Genomic DNA, 19,277 nt, shown 5'->3' with positions numbered 1-19,277 from the left:
TATCGTTTTAAGATAACAGCATGCACCCCCCCACCCATTCCTTATTTTCTTCAAGTAAATTCAAATTTATTAATTGAGAGCATGTGTGTGTGTTAACTTTGATTGCATAAATTAATGTATTTCAGAATAGGAAGAAAATATAAGACATGCCGTAAAATCAATGTTTCTGGCTTGAATATTAACTGTAGCCTTAAGTGAATGCAAGAGATAAGAGAGATATAAACTAGAAGCCATTATATAGGCCATGGTTTGCATCAATGTATTTACTCGTGTGCGTGTCTATTTTATGTGCAGCTACAAGATCATGAGGTATAGTGCATGATGTTTTGTATCTGTTCATATTTTGATATAAATCATGTTTTTTCATAAATACATACACAATATTATATGTTCAATTACAAAATATAGTAAGGCAAGATATAATCTATATTTACAATGTTTGCTGAGAAATCAAAACGTATATATTTACATACAAATAATTTTACAACCAGACCGAATAGTGACCCTATAGTTATCATTTTATAATGTTAATTCCGAAAGCCGCAATTGACCGGATTTCAAGAGCCGAAGATGACTTCAATCAGGACAAGATAGAGAAAGAGGAAAGAACCTATGGGATTATGTCTGCTATTTGTGGCTGTGATTTGTGTTAGTGTGTATGGCTTTTTAGCCATTTATGTGATATATGGGTATATACAACAGTTGTGATGTTTTAAGTTGTAACAAGCAAATTATCAACCTTAAACCTCAGTTAGCGCAGCCTTAAGCACAAGCGAGCAGTCCTAAGCGCAAAACCGATTAGAATATTTAACCGAATTTAAGAAACGTTTGCTCACATGCATCATGCATTATAGCTATGTTCCTGGTGGCCAGAACTTAGTTAACTGAATTTAAAACTTTATTTAACTTAAGTTCGTTAACTAAATTAGTTAACTTCGTTAAGTTAATCATGCACAGACTAACCCCTGCATGCACATTTTTTTACCACCAGGCTACTCTAACCTGTAACGATGCCCGGGCATCGCTGAACGTTGCTTTTTGGCGTCGATTTGGCGTAGTTACGGCGTCGAATTGGCCTACATTAGGCGTAGAGTGCTGTCGAAGTTGCCTACATTAGGCGTAGATTTGCCGTCGAAAATGCCTACATTAGGCGTAGATTTGCCGTCGAAAATGCCTACATTAGGCGTAGATTTGCCGTCGAGGTTGCCTACATTAGACGTAGATTTGCCGTTGAGTTGGCTTACATTAGGCGTAGATTTGCCGTCGATTTGGCTTGTCGGTAATAGCTCAACAGAGCCCATCAACCTGAAGTAAGATTAAAGAAATAAGCAAACTACATTTTTTATCGAGAAGAAACACGCGTAAACTGATCGGGATTGTAAACAGACATTATCATGCGGCCGTTGTCGTTCTTGACCTGAATCATGCATAAACTCCCCATTGTTCGGTTTATCTAAAAATGTTTAATTGCTTAATACTCACGTTTTATTATGAACAGGTTTTGTCGTTGTTTCAAATGGCTTGACCCGCTAAATCGCTACCTGCAATAAAACCAAAAGAATGCCTGTTATAGACAGCGATTTCAAGGATTTACCTTCGATGCAGAGAGCATAAATATCAGGAGAAAACTTGCGGTGTGATTATTCAGTTGAGAGAATGCATGATGCCTGATCAAGCGTTTCAAGTTTTCCCATCCTATTTTCAATAAAATGGACCCAAAATTACCTGTTCATTTCAGCAACAAGTGCTGAAGAGCAGCTTTGGACTTGCCGTCTCTTTAAATGCGAGTCATCTCGGGGAATTTCAGCTATGGGTTTTCTTTCCCAGCTCATTTCTATATTCGGTTTGGTTTTAGCTTTTAAACTCCACCTGGAAGAACAAAAGGCAATGTTAGTTTACTGGTTTGGTCTTTATAACTCAATTCAAAGGTAATTGCCTGCGATTGGAGCATAGGTTAGCGGCTCACATACGATTTAGCGTAATTACCTCACCCATATCATCAACAAGTCCCAAGAAAATATGCGTAGACGTGCTTTCTCTTCAAAGGCGAGTTATGTTGAGTCAAATGCGAGTTGTCTCGGGCAATTTCAGCTACTGTAACGGACTTTTTGCCCACTTCACTTCATTCAGTTTGGTTTTAAGCTCTCAAAATCCACCTGGAAGAATAAAAGGCACCATTAGTTCACTGCTTAGGTCTTTAAAACTCAATTCAAACGTAATTTGCGTGTGGTTAGAGGGAAGGTTAGCAGCTCAACGGTAAGATTTGACGTATATTACCTTTCTCATATCATCAATATTCCCCAGAAAAAGCCTAGACTTGCTTTCTCTTCAAAGGCGAATTATTGTGAGCCAGTTCAGCCAAAATTCATCGGTCGTCAATCTCTTGTTCACAAATTTCATCGTTTAACTTCGCTTTAATACGTCAAAACTCTGCATGAAAAGAATAAAAGCTACGTTAGTGCTATACAAGTTTGCATTTGAAGCTGAACACAACACTAGAGAGGCATTACAAGACATGAACTAAAGACACGTGGAACCTCAGCCCAAAAGCTCACGATGAAACAAGCTGATCAAACACGCAAAGGGAAAGGCATATTACCTGGTATTACACCAACGACAGTCTGTCAGAGATAGTAAACTTCTATTAAACTTCTCTTCTGCTAAAGACGATAGCAATCTGATAGCACTTTCTGTTGAAATTTTCTTGGCATGGAGGAGACTCATTTTTATTCTTCGAAGACCAGCGTTGAAATGATGTCTCAAACTGGAATCAAAAGCACAAATCCATTTCACCCGCTCCTCGTGACTGCAAAATAAAGTCATCCTATTGGATGAACACTCCCGACCTGACAGCTCAACAACGCTTCTGATTGGACGTACGTTCATAGTAATTTAAATAATATGAATAATTCTCTTCTCCTGAGCCTGAACATCAGAAATGAAAGAGTTAATCATATTATTCAAATTACTATGCTCGTCCAATCAGAAGCAATGTTGAGTTGTCAGGCCGGGAGTGTTCAGCCAATAGGATGACTTTATTTTGCAACACGAGAAGCGGGTGAAATAAATATCTAGCTTTGATTCAACGTTGACACATCACAACATGGATAACACGGAGTCGGAGTTCCGGAGCCGGAGTCAAAATTACAGAGTCTGACGTAATAATAATGGAAAACACGGAGTAAAAAATTATGGAAAACACGTAGTTTGCCAAAAACATGGAAAACACGGAGTATAAATGTTTGGAAAACACGGAGTCAACGTAAATTATACGTATATTCATAAACGAAGGATCGCTCATAAGTTTATACTAATTTTTATACCACAGTAATAGTATAAAAGAAAGAATACACAATAACAAAAGATTATAGCTATAATGCCTCTCGCTCAAAGTCATAAAATTATTGTTGTAGCTAACTACATTACGTGTCCTTATATCACCTTAAATCACACCAAAACTGCCACATCCAATTTCCTCTTTGTCTACAATATCCTCCCATTTAATTGAGGAATATTATTTATGTTTAAGGATAAGTTTTTCGGTCGTTAATTAACCATTTGCGGAATAGCTAAAACGTTACGCGAATTTGACGCCATGTTGTTTAAAACACGCTATTTGCATAATTCACGTTGAGTCCTTGACCACTGAGCTTGGCAGACTTCCAAACATTTATACTCCGTGTTTCCCATATTTTTAACAGACTCCGTGTTTTCCATAATTTGTGACTGCGTGTTTCCCATATTTTTAACAGACTCCGTGTTTTCCATAATTTTTGACTCCGTGTTTCCCATATTTTTAACAGACTCTGTGTTTTCCATAATTTGTGACTCCGTGTTTTCCAACATTATTACGTTAGACTCCGTCATTTTGACTCCGGGACTCTAATTCCGAAACTCCAGCTCCGGAACTCCGACTCCGTGTTATCCATGTTACCGCATAAGATGCAGTTCAGTCATTCACAAGATCTATGAGCGTATTTTTAAACCTTAATTGGCTTAAGCAAAACGCCATTTAAGACTAAACGCCATTCGAACAACTGGCCCCAAACCATTAAAAGTCGTGGAAAGGGGCGACGAATGTAAAAAAAAATATTCATGTTCAGACTTGAACTTAAAAAACCACCCAAATATACTAATAATTCAAGAGCAGATTGTTTCTTCAAAAGACCGTACTTGAAGCGATCATGTTTAGAGGAAGGAAAAACTGAAACCATTTGTATCTCCCTCAATCAAACAAAGGACTCTTTATTGAATGGCTATATTTAGGCGTGTTTTAAGGATATACAAAGTTCCACCTCAATCTACAAAGGCTACAATTACTTATCAAATATGGTAAAAGTTCGTCCAAATATTGCCTCAGTCATATTTGTGAACAATTCAGGGTTAAAAAGATCTGTTTGTTTAATGTTTATTGTTTAACGACTTTAACCAAGCACATGTGTCACTGACGCAGGACACCATCTTTCATCTGAGATTAAGTCGATGAACAACTCTCACATCCTAATGATCCTATATAGTATTTCGTTGCGCACTTCAGTGGCTGTTGAGAGCTTTTCTGCTCCTCTTAAAAGGGAAAGCCAATACCTGTACGAGATAATATTCACGCGAAGACTCCTCGAGCATCTTGACTGATATAAAGGAAGTCAAAGCATTTTTCAAAAAGAGAATTCTCTGTGTATTAAAGAACTGTGCTCAGTCGATTGCTACTGCCTTGGCAAAAAGACGGTTCAAATTACAAAGTTACGTACACACAGCCATCGAACAGAATCATCGAATTGGTGATAAACAGCTGAGTTGTTTACAATGTATAAAAACCTACTTTTAAGCTTCTTTTACGTCTTCTCGTTTGCATTATGTGGTCAAGTGAATTAGTTTTGTGGTATGGGTTTTATTTACTTTAAACAATTATTGGTAGTATTTATAGACAGGGAGTTTGCAAGCCAGCTATACGACTAACTGAACACTCAGACCTCACGTGAATTTATCATTTTCAAGCCTTGTCAAGTGAAACATTGCACTCGGATCTAACTCAGGCAGCTGTGCGTTCCTCGGATTGGCTGAGACAAATCTACAGAAGCAACTACACTGATCTATTGGCATATCGAGCGGGCTCGCTGATCACAATCCGGCGACTGGCCGGTCATATGCCCAAAACCTTGCTGTCGGAATTCAAAGATAGACGCGGATTTACCATTGAGGAAACACTGAAGAATTTTCTAAATGAGAAGAATGGTGACCTGTCGAGCATAGCCAATCCCCATTTGGCCCTCGTTATCCATAGTGTGTTGGCACTTTGTCGGAATCCGAGAAATTTTCACGGACACGACTTGATAGCGGCCCTCAATTCTGGCTTCGGTCGCTTCAAAAAGCGTCGTGATTTCAGCAATTATTTTGGATACAGCTTGTCCGTGATTGCTCTGTGCAATGCTGGTCAACCGGTTCCGGATGAAGTTGTGAAAGAACTTTTAAAAGGAGCTTATAGGAAAGTCTCGTATCACTCCAGTGATATTGACTCGTTGATTTTGCAAGCTCTCTCGTGTATCACCGACAGTCCCTACGCAACAATGGAAAGTAAGGTGTACGAAGCCTCGGATATGATCGTTCGGAAGTTGATCTTGAGGCAGAACAGGACGTCGAGAGCATTTGGCAATCAGATCTCCACAGCGCATGTTGTCAAGGTAGGAATTGATGAAGTTATTCTGTGTCTAGAGCATGACGTGTCCGTTTTAATATTAAAGCAGTTTAGTTTTATAAAGGATATTCAATGGTGTCCCGCGTCAATCTCAAATAATTAGTGGTTGTAACAAAGAAAGGACGGGGGGAGAGTTTCGGTTGCATGTTGAAAAGGGTTAATTCAGAGGGAGAGAGAGGCGGGTGTGCGGCTTGTTATAAACTTGAGGATTATTTACATTTTAGTACTGATATGATAGAGAGTATAATTGTTGAAAGGCAGCCAATTTAAGGCGGTTTAGCATGGCCTTTTTAGGTGGCCTGTTTGGAGGTGGTTTTAATCAGATGGCTAATTAACAAAGGGGAAGGTCCTATAAGGAAGGGGGTGGTTTAAAATATGGGGGGGGGGGAGGGTTCACTTCACTATGAAGAGGGTGGGTCGTTACGGAGGGGATGTTTTATGGGGACGTTTTTGTGCCGGATTGTTATAAGGTAGGTAGATGTTACGAAGAACAAATTTTGAGAATATAAAAATGAACAACTATCCCACGTTGTCGTTCTAGGCCCTTCAAGCAGCCCGTGTCCACACGGACATACATACGTACGCAGATGGCGTTGTGGGGACCTCTGATGGCGTAAGTTTTCCCTACATTGTGGGGACCTGTGTAAAATTTCATAAAACATGCGTTATGGGGACTTCATAGTGTAAACGTTGTGGGGACTTGAAAATTTGAGTGTAATCATTGTGGGGACCATGCAACGTTTGTGTAAACATTGTGGGGACTCGAATGTATAACCATGGTAATTCTTATTGATTTTAAAAGATTAGTCATTTTTAGACAATAGTTAATTCTGATCAGTTTTACAAATTTTAAAACTTAAGCAATGAAACCTTAAATTAAACGACGCTGTATAGTTTATACATTGATTCATCTCTTACACGAATTTATATTATGTCGATAGCAAGTCCGTACCTGATACTCTGCATATAGTAAATCATTTATACCATACAAAACGCGCATTTTGTGCAGTAATCAAATCATTTTGGCTGTATACAGTATTGATTATAAGTATATTGCTTTGTATCGATTTACGCGTCGAAGTATCCGCATCACAGACATAATTTATAGGAGAAAAAATAAGTCGCGACTTATTTAAAGCTAGATTACAGTCGCTTTTGCGCATGTGCGAGCTTTTTTTCAAGCTCCAAGGCCTCCGCGGCGGAGGTAAAAAGACCCTGGGTTCCTGGGTACGAGGTTGGCTTTGTTTACATTTTTTGTTTTTAATCCAGTTCATTTGCACAACATGAAGTATTCCACAACTAAATTAAAATGGCGGACGCGTCAGGAGTGGAGTTTTATAAACAATTCAACAATTGTCATTTAGATCACTAACATTTAAATATTATAAAAACTACCACTGGAACATATATCGTGGATCAATTTGACAATTTTTGTGCGTGTATCGTTAATAAAACATTAAAAACAAGCCGATTAAACCGGCGTTTATGTCGCAACCTGAGTGGCTTTAGAATGAGTGAAATTTCTACCACTGCAAAATTTTGGGTAGTGTTCTCCAAGCAAGTGCATTGAAGAGAATTTCGATACCTGTATGATCAATTAAAATTTCCAGAGAGCGACAGTGGCCATATGGTAAGTTTGTCAGGATTGTATCTAAGTTTGAGATAATTATATTATAATGTTTACCAGGGTTGCATATAAGATTCTTTTAAAATTAAAAACTTCTTATTTCTTACATTAATATAAGAAGATATACAGTAAGAAGAAATAAGATAAGAAGATTTGCCAACCCTGATGTTTACAGTGCATGATTGTTGGATTATTAAATTTTGGTAAAGGATGATACTCTAGTAATTTTGTTCCGAATTTAAATGACCTCTAACTCAATTCGAGTAAACTTGGAAGTTAATAAAATATATCCGGCTGACCTTCATACCCTGTTATAATATTATAGGATTCAGAATTATACTCTAATTAAAACCTGTGGAGTGAGCAGGACAAGGAGCTAGAGATGGAATTCAGGGAAGAGGACAATCAATGAATTTTCAGGTGGATCTATCAACCACACCCAGAAAATGTTCCAGTTTAATACAAATGTGCCTGGCTATGGTTGTTGCAATCAAAAACATTCTGGACCTTTTCCATGCGTTACTGATATAGATCTCCCTATTAAAGGGAGGATCATTTTAGATATTTAAAAAAAAAACTTGGGGTACCTGGCACCTGTTAGTTAAATTGCAATGCACAATGCTTAAAACATATTTCACACAATCCATTCCTTGCTACAAACTACAAATTTTAATGAAACTCCTCAGCATATTATTAATTAATACAGGGTTAAATTGTATGGTAGTATCTTATTTCAGTAAGAAAATCCATCAAATATTAAAATATACCAACACAGCAGTTAATACATTGTTTTTTCGTTGACTTAAATTACTTGTTTATTCCTGATAGCCATAATAATTAGAACTCAACAGTGTTAAAACACTGAAGCAGCAGTGATCTACTTATATGGATACTAGTATGTGCGGTTTACTATTGTAAGACATACGTTTTCTTTTAGGTGGAATGCATTTCAGGTCTTATAAGTTCCACATACTCACAGTCATTGTTTCTAAATGCTAGACAATTCCTGGTCTATAGTCTATTTGGCTGATGGGTTTTAATCAGTCCTTTGATCAAAATGCAGGGACATGAGGATATGTTAGACTCAATTTTGCTTCGGTTGTAACTTGTATCACCAATCAGATTCCATCAATGATGCCCTTATAACTGGACTTGACAACTGGTACCTAAAGAAGAATTCTAATTATCAATCTTATTCCAATATATAATTGAATAATATGATATAGTATATTATTTTTATTCCTGTTTAACAGTCTTAAACATGATGTGTTCAAAAGTAGTAAATCAACAGGATGGAATTTCAAAAAAATATCAAAAGTAACTAATAGTTTTTCCACCAAATAAATGTAATATTTTACATAAACATTCAATAAATGTGACATCCAGACTGACCTGTGAGGGCTGCGAAGCATTTATACGGAAAGTCTTTGTACGCCAGAAATACTTGTGAAGGCACCAATTACACCCTGTTTTTAATGAAGTTTATAATACCGGGTCTTTCTATGGTCTTTCACACAGTTCCGAACTGGAGACAAAATGCGCGCAAATAATATCGAGGATTCGAACGCCAGACAATTTGTTACACTTTAATCTCTATTTACGCTTGATTTTGAAATATTTCCTCGAAGCAATATATTTGCGAAAATACACTTCAGACACATCTATTACACATATGAAAATTATTCATTGACTTTCATACTTTAGCACATGCGCAAACGCGAACGATAAGCCGCAAACACCTCGTATAATTATAATGACCATAGGGCCATTTATAGGAGGAAAAATAAGTCACGAGTCGACTTATTTAATTAAGACGCGACTTAAGTAAGATGCGACCTCGTCGTATAAACGAACCAAAATGCTTGTTCGCGTGTTAGGTAAGACCCGTGCCATGTAAGTCGCGACTTAGATAAGAACAGAGATTTTACCTGTTCATATTTTAGACGCGTCTTAATTAAATTAAAAACGGCCGAAAAAGTCAGAAATCAGAATTGCTGAAAATGTAAGCAAAGCTGACACCATAAAGAGATAAATTGCAGCAAAAAAAAGCGATACGTGGAGCGGCAACAACATTAAATACGGAAATAATAAGCGAAAAAATCATCTAACTATTTATACCAGCTCGCGTCTTATTTAAGTCGCGTCTTAAATAAGTCACGACTTATTTTACTTCGTATTTGGCCCTACCATAATATCCAGACTAACGAAATTTGAGTACTTTGAGTAATTTTCGGTTTGATTAAGAGTGATGACTAATGTTTAACCTAGTTCTTTATATTTTTACTACCATAAGTTAAATGTTTATGTAGGGACAAACGTCTGGTTGCTTAGAGGGCATGAAAATTAACTTTGCACTATCCTAGTTATCTTGAAAAATGATGTGAAAATTATAGTACAAGTCCTGATAGTTATTATCGTGACTAAACAAAATGTCCTCCCATATCTTACATGTATCAAAATTATTACAGGAAAATGTCACAAGTTACCTTATTGTACGGTTAATCATTTCCTCTCTGTGAAGGATCGCTAAGTACACTCGTTCGCTGCACTGATTCGTAACTAAATAAAATTTACGTACATATGTAATCCCACCCAAAAAGTGGAACTGACTGGGATAAGAAACTTTCTGATTTGATGGAAAGAGCTAGCGCAAGAATACCTGATGATTTTGATGAGTAACTAAGAGAACTAAGAATTGGATGAGGATGTGAAGACGTATATATACCAGCAAATTGCCAACAAATTCATTGCAAATTTGACTCTAAATTTTTGGGTGATGTTACGAATTATTCGTAACTTTGTGGGACTATCAAAAATGCAGTTTATAACAACAAAGAACTTACAAACAACTTTACAAGTTCAATTACTAATTTCGTTTTTGGGCATTCGCAAAATTAAATGGCTAGCCATAACACAGAAATAATCGCCGCGAACGCCTGAGTCTTGATAAAATCGCAGCACACGCGCACGCATGTATTGGAAACTTGTAGGGATGACTTTATGGGGACCTGAGTGTATCAGTAAGTCCTCACAGTGTAATAGTTCTTGAACAAGTCTTGATGTGTTGAAAACTTGTACCAATGACTTTATGGGGACCTGAGTGTACAGTAAGTCCTCACAGTGTGAAAATTCTTGCACAAGTCCTGATGTGTTGAAAACTTGTAGGGATGACTTTATGGGGACCTGAGTGTACAGTAAGTCCTCGCAATGTGAAAGTTCCTGAACAAGTCCTGATGTGTTGAAAACTTGTAGCAATGACTTTATGGGACCTGAGTGTACAGTAAGTCCTCACAGTGTGAAAATTCTTGCACAAGTCCTGATGTGTTGAAACTTGTAGGGATGACTTTATGGGGACCTGAGTGTACAGTAAGTCCTCACAGTGTAAAAGTTCTTGCACAAGTCCTGATGTGTTGAAAACTTGTAGGGATGACGTGAGTGAAAATATAAGCCGCTATAATTAACAAACTGTTGTGAAGAGGCAATTTACCTATCTTCACCAAACTTTTCTTACAATTTGCAATGCAATTCTACTCCCGCGGCATCTAATGTTGTCAAATACGAACATTTATTACGACCTGCTAACTTTTTTAAAATTTCGAACACTCGCTACAATCTAACATCCCTCAAAACTATAATTGCACTAAGAGTTGCAAGAAAATTGCATAGTGTAACAGTGACAAGTAGATTTTGTTAAATGTTAACAAAAATTGTAATAAACTTACCACATGCATCATTAAAAAACTCTCAGTCAAAGTTTGCTTAATAGTGATCTTTTAAATGGGTCAATGTAACAAAGGTCAAAAGGATTTCTCACATGTTCCATCCTAAAAAATATATTGCAGGGAAAAAGATGTTAGGAGTAAAATAGATACTATTTCATCTTAAATAGCAAATATATTACCTATGCTGTGTTTATAAATTTAAGTGTCACTATAAAAAGATATAAATAACTAAGAGTTAAAGACACAGACAGGAAAAATAACTTACCAAAATGATTTGCTGTAAAAGTATACGAATGTGCTGTGAAACAGTCGTCTAGAAACAGAGAATTGTGTTAAGTGATTATATTATCCATAGGAAAAACAAATATGTCCATGTCAGAAACTTGCATGGCCACGTACTTGCTTGTCATACAGCCAAATAAGAATATGCTTGCATTTTGTATTAAAAGTCATTTAAAGCACAGTAGCAGCAATGAGGGAGGGACTCTGTCGCACTTAAAACTTTACGTGTTTTTAAAACGAATCTCTCAAGAATTTTGATAGGCAGACTATTTACAGTGATAGGTGCGTAGGCGAGATTACACCCTTTCAAGATATAAGGGTTAAGTTATATAACCTAAGGATCCAAAGATCCAAAGTTTCAGTGCCCTCCCAATGCATTAATGAGCCAACATGACGTCTCTCGCAAAAATTTTAACTTCTGCTCATGCAACTCGCAGTATACAGTATCAAAGAACTTAAATATGTTCCCTGCAATATCATTGCATTATTGAATTACTATTTTAAGTTGCTCATGCGTTGCTCATTGCATATTTTTTGTCTTTTTGTATTTTTTTTGTCTAAAGGTCTATTGCACAGTGCCCGTGGTGTGCATTGGATTTAAACGAAAGAAAATCGTCAAAAAGGGTACATTTCTAGTAAATGGTGCATGGAAGAACACGAAGAAACGTTCAAAAGATGCCAGCAATTCGGTTTAGAAACATGCATGGAGTTAAAATTAAGTTACAGACTAACAAAATTGGTCGCAAACGGGGACGACTAAGCAATAGACAATTTATGCACTGAACCGACCATCATTTGATTCAGAACAAACAATCAAGGGGTGACAGAATTTGAACACTAATTAATATCCTAGGAATCCAAAGCATAAGAGTAAAATAGATATTATTCCATCTTAAATAGCAAATATATTGCCTATGCTGTGTTTATAAAGTGTCACAATAAAAAGAAAAATAACTAAGCGTTAAAACACAGACAGGAAAAATAACTTACCAAAATGATTTGCTGTAAAAGTATACGAATCTGCTGTGAAACAGTCAGTCTAAGAAACAGAGAATTGTGTTAAGTGATTATATTATCCATAGGAAAAACAAATATGTCCATGTCAGAAACTTGCATGGCCACGTACTTGGCTTGTCATATACAAAATAAGAATATGCTTGCATTTTGTATTTAAAAGTCATCTAAAGCACAGTAGCAACAATGAGGGAGGGACTCTATCGCACTTAAAACTTTATCGTGTTTTTTAAAACAGAATCTCACAAGAATTTTGATAAGCAGACTATTTACAGGTGCATTAGGTGCGTAGGTGCGAGATTACACCCTTTCAAGATATAAGGGTTCAGAGTTATATAACCTAAGGATCCAAAGATAAAGTTTCAGTGCCCTCCCAATGCATTAATGAGCCAACATCACGTCTGTGGCAAAATAATTTTAACTTCTGCTCATGCAACTCGCAGTATACAGTACTCAAAGAACTTAAATCATGTTCCCGGCAATATTCAATTGCATTATTGAATTCTGTTCTAAGTTGCTCATGCGTTGCTCATTGCATATTTTTTCTTTGTCTTCTTTTGTATTTTTTTTGTGTCTAAAGGTCTATTGCACAGTGCCCCATGTGGTGCATTGGATTTAAACGAAAAAATGAAAATCGTCAAATAAAGGGTTACATTTCTAATAATATGGTGCATGGAAAAACACGAAGAAATGTTCAAAAGATGCCAGCAATTCGCTTTAGAAACATGCATGGAGTTACAATAAAGTTACAGAATTACAAAATTGGTCGCAAACGGGCACGACTCAGCAATAGACAATTTATGCACTGAACCGACCATCATTTGATTCAGAACAAACAATCAAGGGGTGACAGAATTTGAACACTAATTAATATCCTAGGAATCCAAAGCATAAGAGTAAAATAGATATTATTCCATCTTAAATAGCAAATATATTGCCTATGCTGTGTTTATAAAGTGTCAATAAAAGATAAAATAACTAAGAGTTAAAGACACAGACAGGAAAAAAACTTACCAAAATGATTTGCTGTAAAAGTATACGAATGTGCTGTGAAACAGTCGTCTAAGAAACAGAGAATTGTGTTAAGATTATATTATCCATAGGAAAAACAAATATGTCCATGTCAGAAACTTGTATGACCACGTTCTTCGCTTGTCATACAGCCAAAATAAGAGTATGCTTGCATTTTGTATTTAAAAGTCATTTAAAGCACAGTAGCAGCAATGAGGGAGGGACTCTGTCGCACTTAAAACTTTACCGTGTCTTTTAAAACGAATCTCTCAGAATTTTGATAGGCAGACTATTTACAAGTGACTAAGGTGCGTAGGCACGAGATTACACCCTTTCAAGATATAAGGGTTAAGAGTTATATAACCTAAGGATCCAAAGATCCAAAGTTTCAGTGCCCTCCCAATGCATTAATGAGCCAACATGACGTCTCTCGCAAAATAATTTTAACTTCTGCTCATGCAACTCGCAGTATACAGTACTCAAAGAACTTAAATAATGTTCCCTGCAATATCCCATTGCATTATTGAATTCTACAGTATTTTAAGTTGCTCATGCGTTGCGCATTGCATATTTTTTCTTTGTCTTCTTTTGTATTTTTTTGTGTCTAAAGGTCTATTGCACAGTGCCCCGTGTGGTGCATTGGATTTAAACGAAAGAATGAAAATCGTCAAAAAAGGGAATACATTTCTAGTAAAATGGTGCATGGAAGAACACGAAGAAACGTTCAAAGATGCCAGCAATTCGGTTTAGAAACATCATGGAGTTAAATAAAGTTACAGATAAAAATTGGTCGCAAACGGGACGACTAAGCAATAGACAATTTATGCACTGAACCGACCATCATTTGATTCAGAACAAACAATCAAGGGGTGACAGAATTTGAACACTAATTAATATCCTAGGAATCCAAAGCATAAGAGTAAAATAGATATTATTCCATCTTAAATAGCAAATATATTGCCTATGCTGTGTTTATAAAGTGTCACTATAAAAAGATATAAATAACTAAGAGTTAAAACACAGACACAGGAAAAATAACTTACCAAAATGATTTGCTGTAAAAGTATACGAATGTGCTGTGAAACAGTCAGTCTAGGAAACAGAGAATTGTGTTAAATGCTTATATTATCCAGAAGAAAAATAAATATGTCATGTCAGAAACTTGCATGGCCACGTACTTGGCTTGTCATATAGCCAAAATAAGAATATGCTTGCATTTTGTATTTAAAAGTCATTAAAGCACAGTAGCAGCAATGAGGGAGGGACTCTATCGCACTTAAAACTTTATCGTGTTTTTAAAACAGAATCTCACAAGAATTTTGATAAGCAGACTATTTACAGGTGCATTAGGTGCGTAGGTGCGAGATTACACCCTTCCAATATATAAGGGTTCAGAGTTATATAACCTAAGGATCCAAAGATCCAAAGTTTAAGTGCCCTCCCAATGCATTAATGAGCCAACATCACGTCTGTCGCAAAATAATTTTAACTTCTGCTCATGCAACTCGTAGTATACAGTACTCAAAGAACTTAAATCATGTTCCCTGCAATATTCAATTGCATTATTGAATTCTACAGTATTTTAAGTTGCTCATGCGTTGCTCATTGCATATTTTTTTGTCTTTTTTGTATTTTTTTGTGTCTAAAGGTCTATATTGCACAGTGCCCCATGTGGTGCATTGGATTTAAACGAAAGAATGAAAATCGTCAAAAAAAGGGAATACATTTCTAGTAAAACGGTGCATGGAAGAACACGAAGAAACGTTCAAAAGATGCCAGCAATTCGCTTTAGAAACATGCATGGAGTTAGAATAAAGTTACAGATCAACAAAATTGGTCGCAAACGGGGACGACTCAGCAATAGACAATTTATGCACTGAACCGACCATCATTTGATTCAGAACAAACAATCAAGGGGTGACAGAATTTGAACACTAATTAATATCCTAGGAATCCAAAGCATAAGAGTAAAATAGATATTATTCCATCTTAAATAGCAAATATATTGCCTATGCTGTGTTTATAAAGTGTCACATAAAAAGATAAAAAACTAAGAGTTAAAACACAGACAGGAAAAATAACTTACCAAAATGATTTGCTGTAAAAGTATACAAATGTGCTATGAAACAGTCAGTCTAAGAAACAGAGAATTGTGTTAAATGATTATATTATCCATAAGAAAAACAAATATGTCCATGTCAGAAACTTGCATTGCCACGTTCTTCGCTTGTCATACACTTAAAATAAGAATATGCTTGCATTTTGTATTTAAAAGTCATTTAAAGCACGGTAGCAGCAATGAGGGGACTCTGTCGCACTTAAAACTTTACTGTGTCTTTTAAAAGAACTCTCAAGAATTTTGATAGGCAGACTATTTACAGGTGCATTAGGTGCGTAGGTGCGAGATTACACCCTTTTAAGATATAAGGGTTCAGAGTTATATAACCTAAGGATCCAAAGATCCAATGTTTCAGTGCCCTCCCAATGCATTAATGAGCCAACATGATGTCTGTGACAAAATAAGTTTAACTTCTGCTCATGCAACTCGCAGTATACAGTTTCAAAGAACTTAAATCATGTTCCCTGCAATATCCAATTCCATTATTGAATTCTATTTAAGTTGCTCATGCGTTGCTCATTGCATATTTTTTTTTGTCTTCTTTTGTATTTTTTTGTGTCTAAAGGTCTATTGCACAGTGCCCCATGTGGTGCATTGGATTTAAACGAAAGAATGAAAATCGTCAAATAAAGGGAATACATTTCTAGTAAAATCGTGCATGGAAGAACACAAAGAAACGTTCAAAAGATGCCAGCAATTCGCTTTAGAAACATGCATGGAGTTACAATAAAGTTACAGATTAACAAAATTGGTCGCAAACGGGGACGACTCAGCAATAGACAATTTATGCACTAAACCAACCATCATTTGATTCAGAACAAACAATCAAGGGGTGACAGAATTTGAACACTAATTAATATCCTAGGAATCAAAAGCATTAGAGTAAAATAGATATTTTTTCATCTTAAATAGCAAATATATTGCCTATGCTGTGTTTATAAAGTGTCACTATAAAAAGATATATATAACTAAGAGTTAAAGACACAGACAGGAAAAATAACTTACCAAAATGATTTGCTGTAAAAGTATACGAATGTGCTGTGAAACAGTCAGTCTAGGTAACAGAGAATTGTGTTAAATGATTATATTATCCAGAAGAAAAATAAATATGTCCATGTCAGAAACTTGCATGGCCACGCACTTGGCTTGTCATATAGCCAAACAAAGAATATGCTTGCATTTCGTATTTAAAAGTCATTTAAAGCACGGTAGCAGCAATGAGGGAGGGACTCTGTCGCACTTAAAACTTTACCGTGTCTTTTAAAACAGAATCTCTCAAGAATTTTGATAGGCAGACTATTTCTAGGGGAAATAAGTGTATATATTTTAAATCAGCAGCAAATATATAAACACATTTTATGACTATATATTGCACCAAATCATAAAAATATTTGCTATGGATGCTTTGCCAGTACTGAGTCATTTAATATTATAAACTTGCTATTCCATATTATAAAATGGCAAGGGGTGCTTCATGCATGAATTTCTAGTATAACTACATCAACAACTTAATTAGTATTATGCAAAGATAAAATCAACCAGAGGTGCTGGAACCATGGGGCAGCTGCCCCCCCCCCTGCCCTTTGTTCATGGGGGCAGCTTGCCTTTTATATATTCATAGACATTGCATGTATATCTTTTCAGTCTTACTATACATAATCCGAGTTATGATCGCTGATGTGGTTGCGAAACAAGTGTAAACAGGCCTTAAAGTGCCCTCTTTTGAGTTGCTGCCCCCCTGCCCTTGACTGCTTCCAGTGCGTCTTAAGTCAACAAATCCTAGCCTGATAAACATCAACCTCGTTCAGCATACTACAGGTACAAAAGTTCTTCTTGCACACAGAAGAAAATATATAACTTACCAATTTTGCAGTAGAGGTATGAGCATGTTGCATAACAGTCAATCTAGAAAACAGAGAATAATTCAAAACCTATGTACAAAGAAACATTTTGCTGATTAACAGTAATGCTTTTCAATGACTTTATTATTAAATGTAGGTGCTATTACAATCAGATCTTGGGTCTTTTACAAGAAAGCATATCACAAATTTTTAGAAATTAATTGAAATTTCCAGAAAAGTAAGAGTTTGCTGTTTAACATTTTCTATGCCGTAACCCTTGCTGAATCAGCCATAAATTGTGCACATGGGTAACAAACTTAATGAGTTCCAGCTTGCGAATGTTAACATTTGGTTGGAGTCCTTTCATCATTATAGTTTTATTTGAAGACTTTACAAATTCCAAAATATTGTTAAAAAGTAGTGACAGCAAAAATGGCTAAAATTAAAGCTGGTGGAAATAAAGAATGTAACATCCAAAATAGGGAGACTATACAGAATTCTCTTTGATTTAACAAGCACATATCTTTACAGTGAATTGGCATTACTTCAATCTATCAGTTTAAACCAGCATCTTGTGTTAAAATATTTATATATTTCTCAAGAACACTCTTTACCTCTCTTCTTCCATGTACAGATTATGAGAGCTCGCATACACATACTATTTTAGAAACTAGGGTAATTTATTTAGTAAAATCAGGTAAGTATTTTCCTGGGTTGACCAACCAAGTTACCATCTAGTTCATCTGAATGGACCAACTGAACAGCTAAGCAATCTTTTTGTAACAAGTAAGCATTTTGACCAAATCAAGCTTGAAACTCAAAACTTTGCTAAGAGCTACCTTAAAGTGATCTGATGTTGTACTGAACTTACTGCTGCATGGTTAGATCATGAAGAGGTGGCACATGTTCTTGAATGATATAGAATTCAGGCACATGAAAGGTGATATATGTACATGTAGAATTATTTATACCACTCAAGTATAAAGTAAAGTTGTTTAGACTTTAGAAGTAAAGCTACAATTTCATTGCCATAAAATTGAACCAGCAACACCTAATATTAAAGTCGTTTTCTGTGGTGTAAAAACATTCTCAACGGTATTAACGAGCATTTTTCACATAAATAATATCTTAACTTCATGAATATTCAAAACACAAACATGCAAATACTTATTAAAATGAAGTCGGATTTTATAGTTGTAAATTATTCAACAACCAAGAAATAACAACATACCTGGCAATAAACCAGCAACTAAAGCATAACTTGAGATTTTTGGCTTAAACATATACCAAATAGTACTGGAAATATTTCTTTACATTTCACATTTGCTGAAGAAAAACAACCGCCATTCTATTTGCAAGCCGCGAGGTCGAACCACTGAGCCGAACTCCGAAGCGCCAGCGGCGCGCCGCGGCCGAAACCTGGAGGCAAGGATGTCACAAAATGTCACTGTCATTACTGCCACTGGATTCTGGATGTCACTCAACCCCACTCAACACTCGACGAGAGTCGCCGTCGATTCAAAAAGGCCTTGAAGACGAGGATGAATTTTTGCAGACTACCCGTTCATTGCCTTGTGGTTGCAGTGGCGTAATGACAGGGTGTCAGGGTGTCAAATGACGGGGGGCCCTGAAGTTTATGCCCCCCGAAAAAAATTGCCCTGAAAAATTGATAACACATTTATGGAAAATAGAATTACTTTCTACGCACTCGGGTATATAGGCAGCTGTTAACATTGTTTCATTATAAATTTTATTATAATTTACTATGCGCAATCTCAGCGTAGTAATATATTTTTTTCTCTGGCTCTTGATTGCCACCATAATGGCAACAAATATATTTGGACTAGGGGGCCGATCATATGAGACGGGCAAGCCCGGTTTTGTCGGACTAGCTCGCTTTTGCCGGGGTAATTCTTATTCGCAATCATAGGAGCCAGCCTGGCCCCAAACAATTATGTAATTCATTGTT

General features: G+C 36.2%; 1 long non-coding RNA gene across 7 annotated transcripts; it reads right to left on the bottom strand.

The window, feature by feature from the left end:
* Positions 1–6,254: 6,254 nt before the first annotated feature.
* LOC114535577 lies at positions 6,255–18,922 on the bottom strand. 7 transcript variants are annotated; one of them, XR_003688327.1, is made up of 9 exons: positions 18,540–18,922; positions 17,330–17,372; positions 16,473–16,521; positions 15,435–15,483; positions 14,392–14,440; positions 12,314–12,362; positions 11,042–11,143; positions 9,806–9,878; positions 6,255–6,331 (listed from the first exon to the last, which is right to left on the bottom strand). It is a non-coding gene; the product is annotated as an uncharacterized LOC114535577 (long non-coding RNA). The 7 variants fall into 7 exon arrangements; XR_003688322.1 differs by lacking the exons at positions 6,255–6,331; positions 15,435–15,483 and adding exons at positions 8,118–8,485; positions 8,712–8,785; XR_003688321.1 differs by lacking the exon at positions 15,435–15,483.
* Between the last annotated feature and the right edge of the window lie 355 nt (positions 18,923–19,277).

The sequence above is a fragment of the Dendronephthya gigantea genome, unplaced genomic scaffold (genome assembly GCF_004324835.1).
Source record: "Dendronephthya gigantea isolate DGI-Jeju-01 unplaced genomic scaffold, DenGig_1.0 000121F, whole genome shotgun sequence".
NCBI lineage: Eukaryota > Metazoa > Cnidaria > Anthozoa > Malacalcyonacea > Nephtheidae > Dendronephthya > Dendronephthya gigantea.
This window is presented reverse-complemented; position numbering and strand designations above follow the sequence as displayed.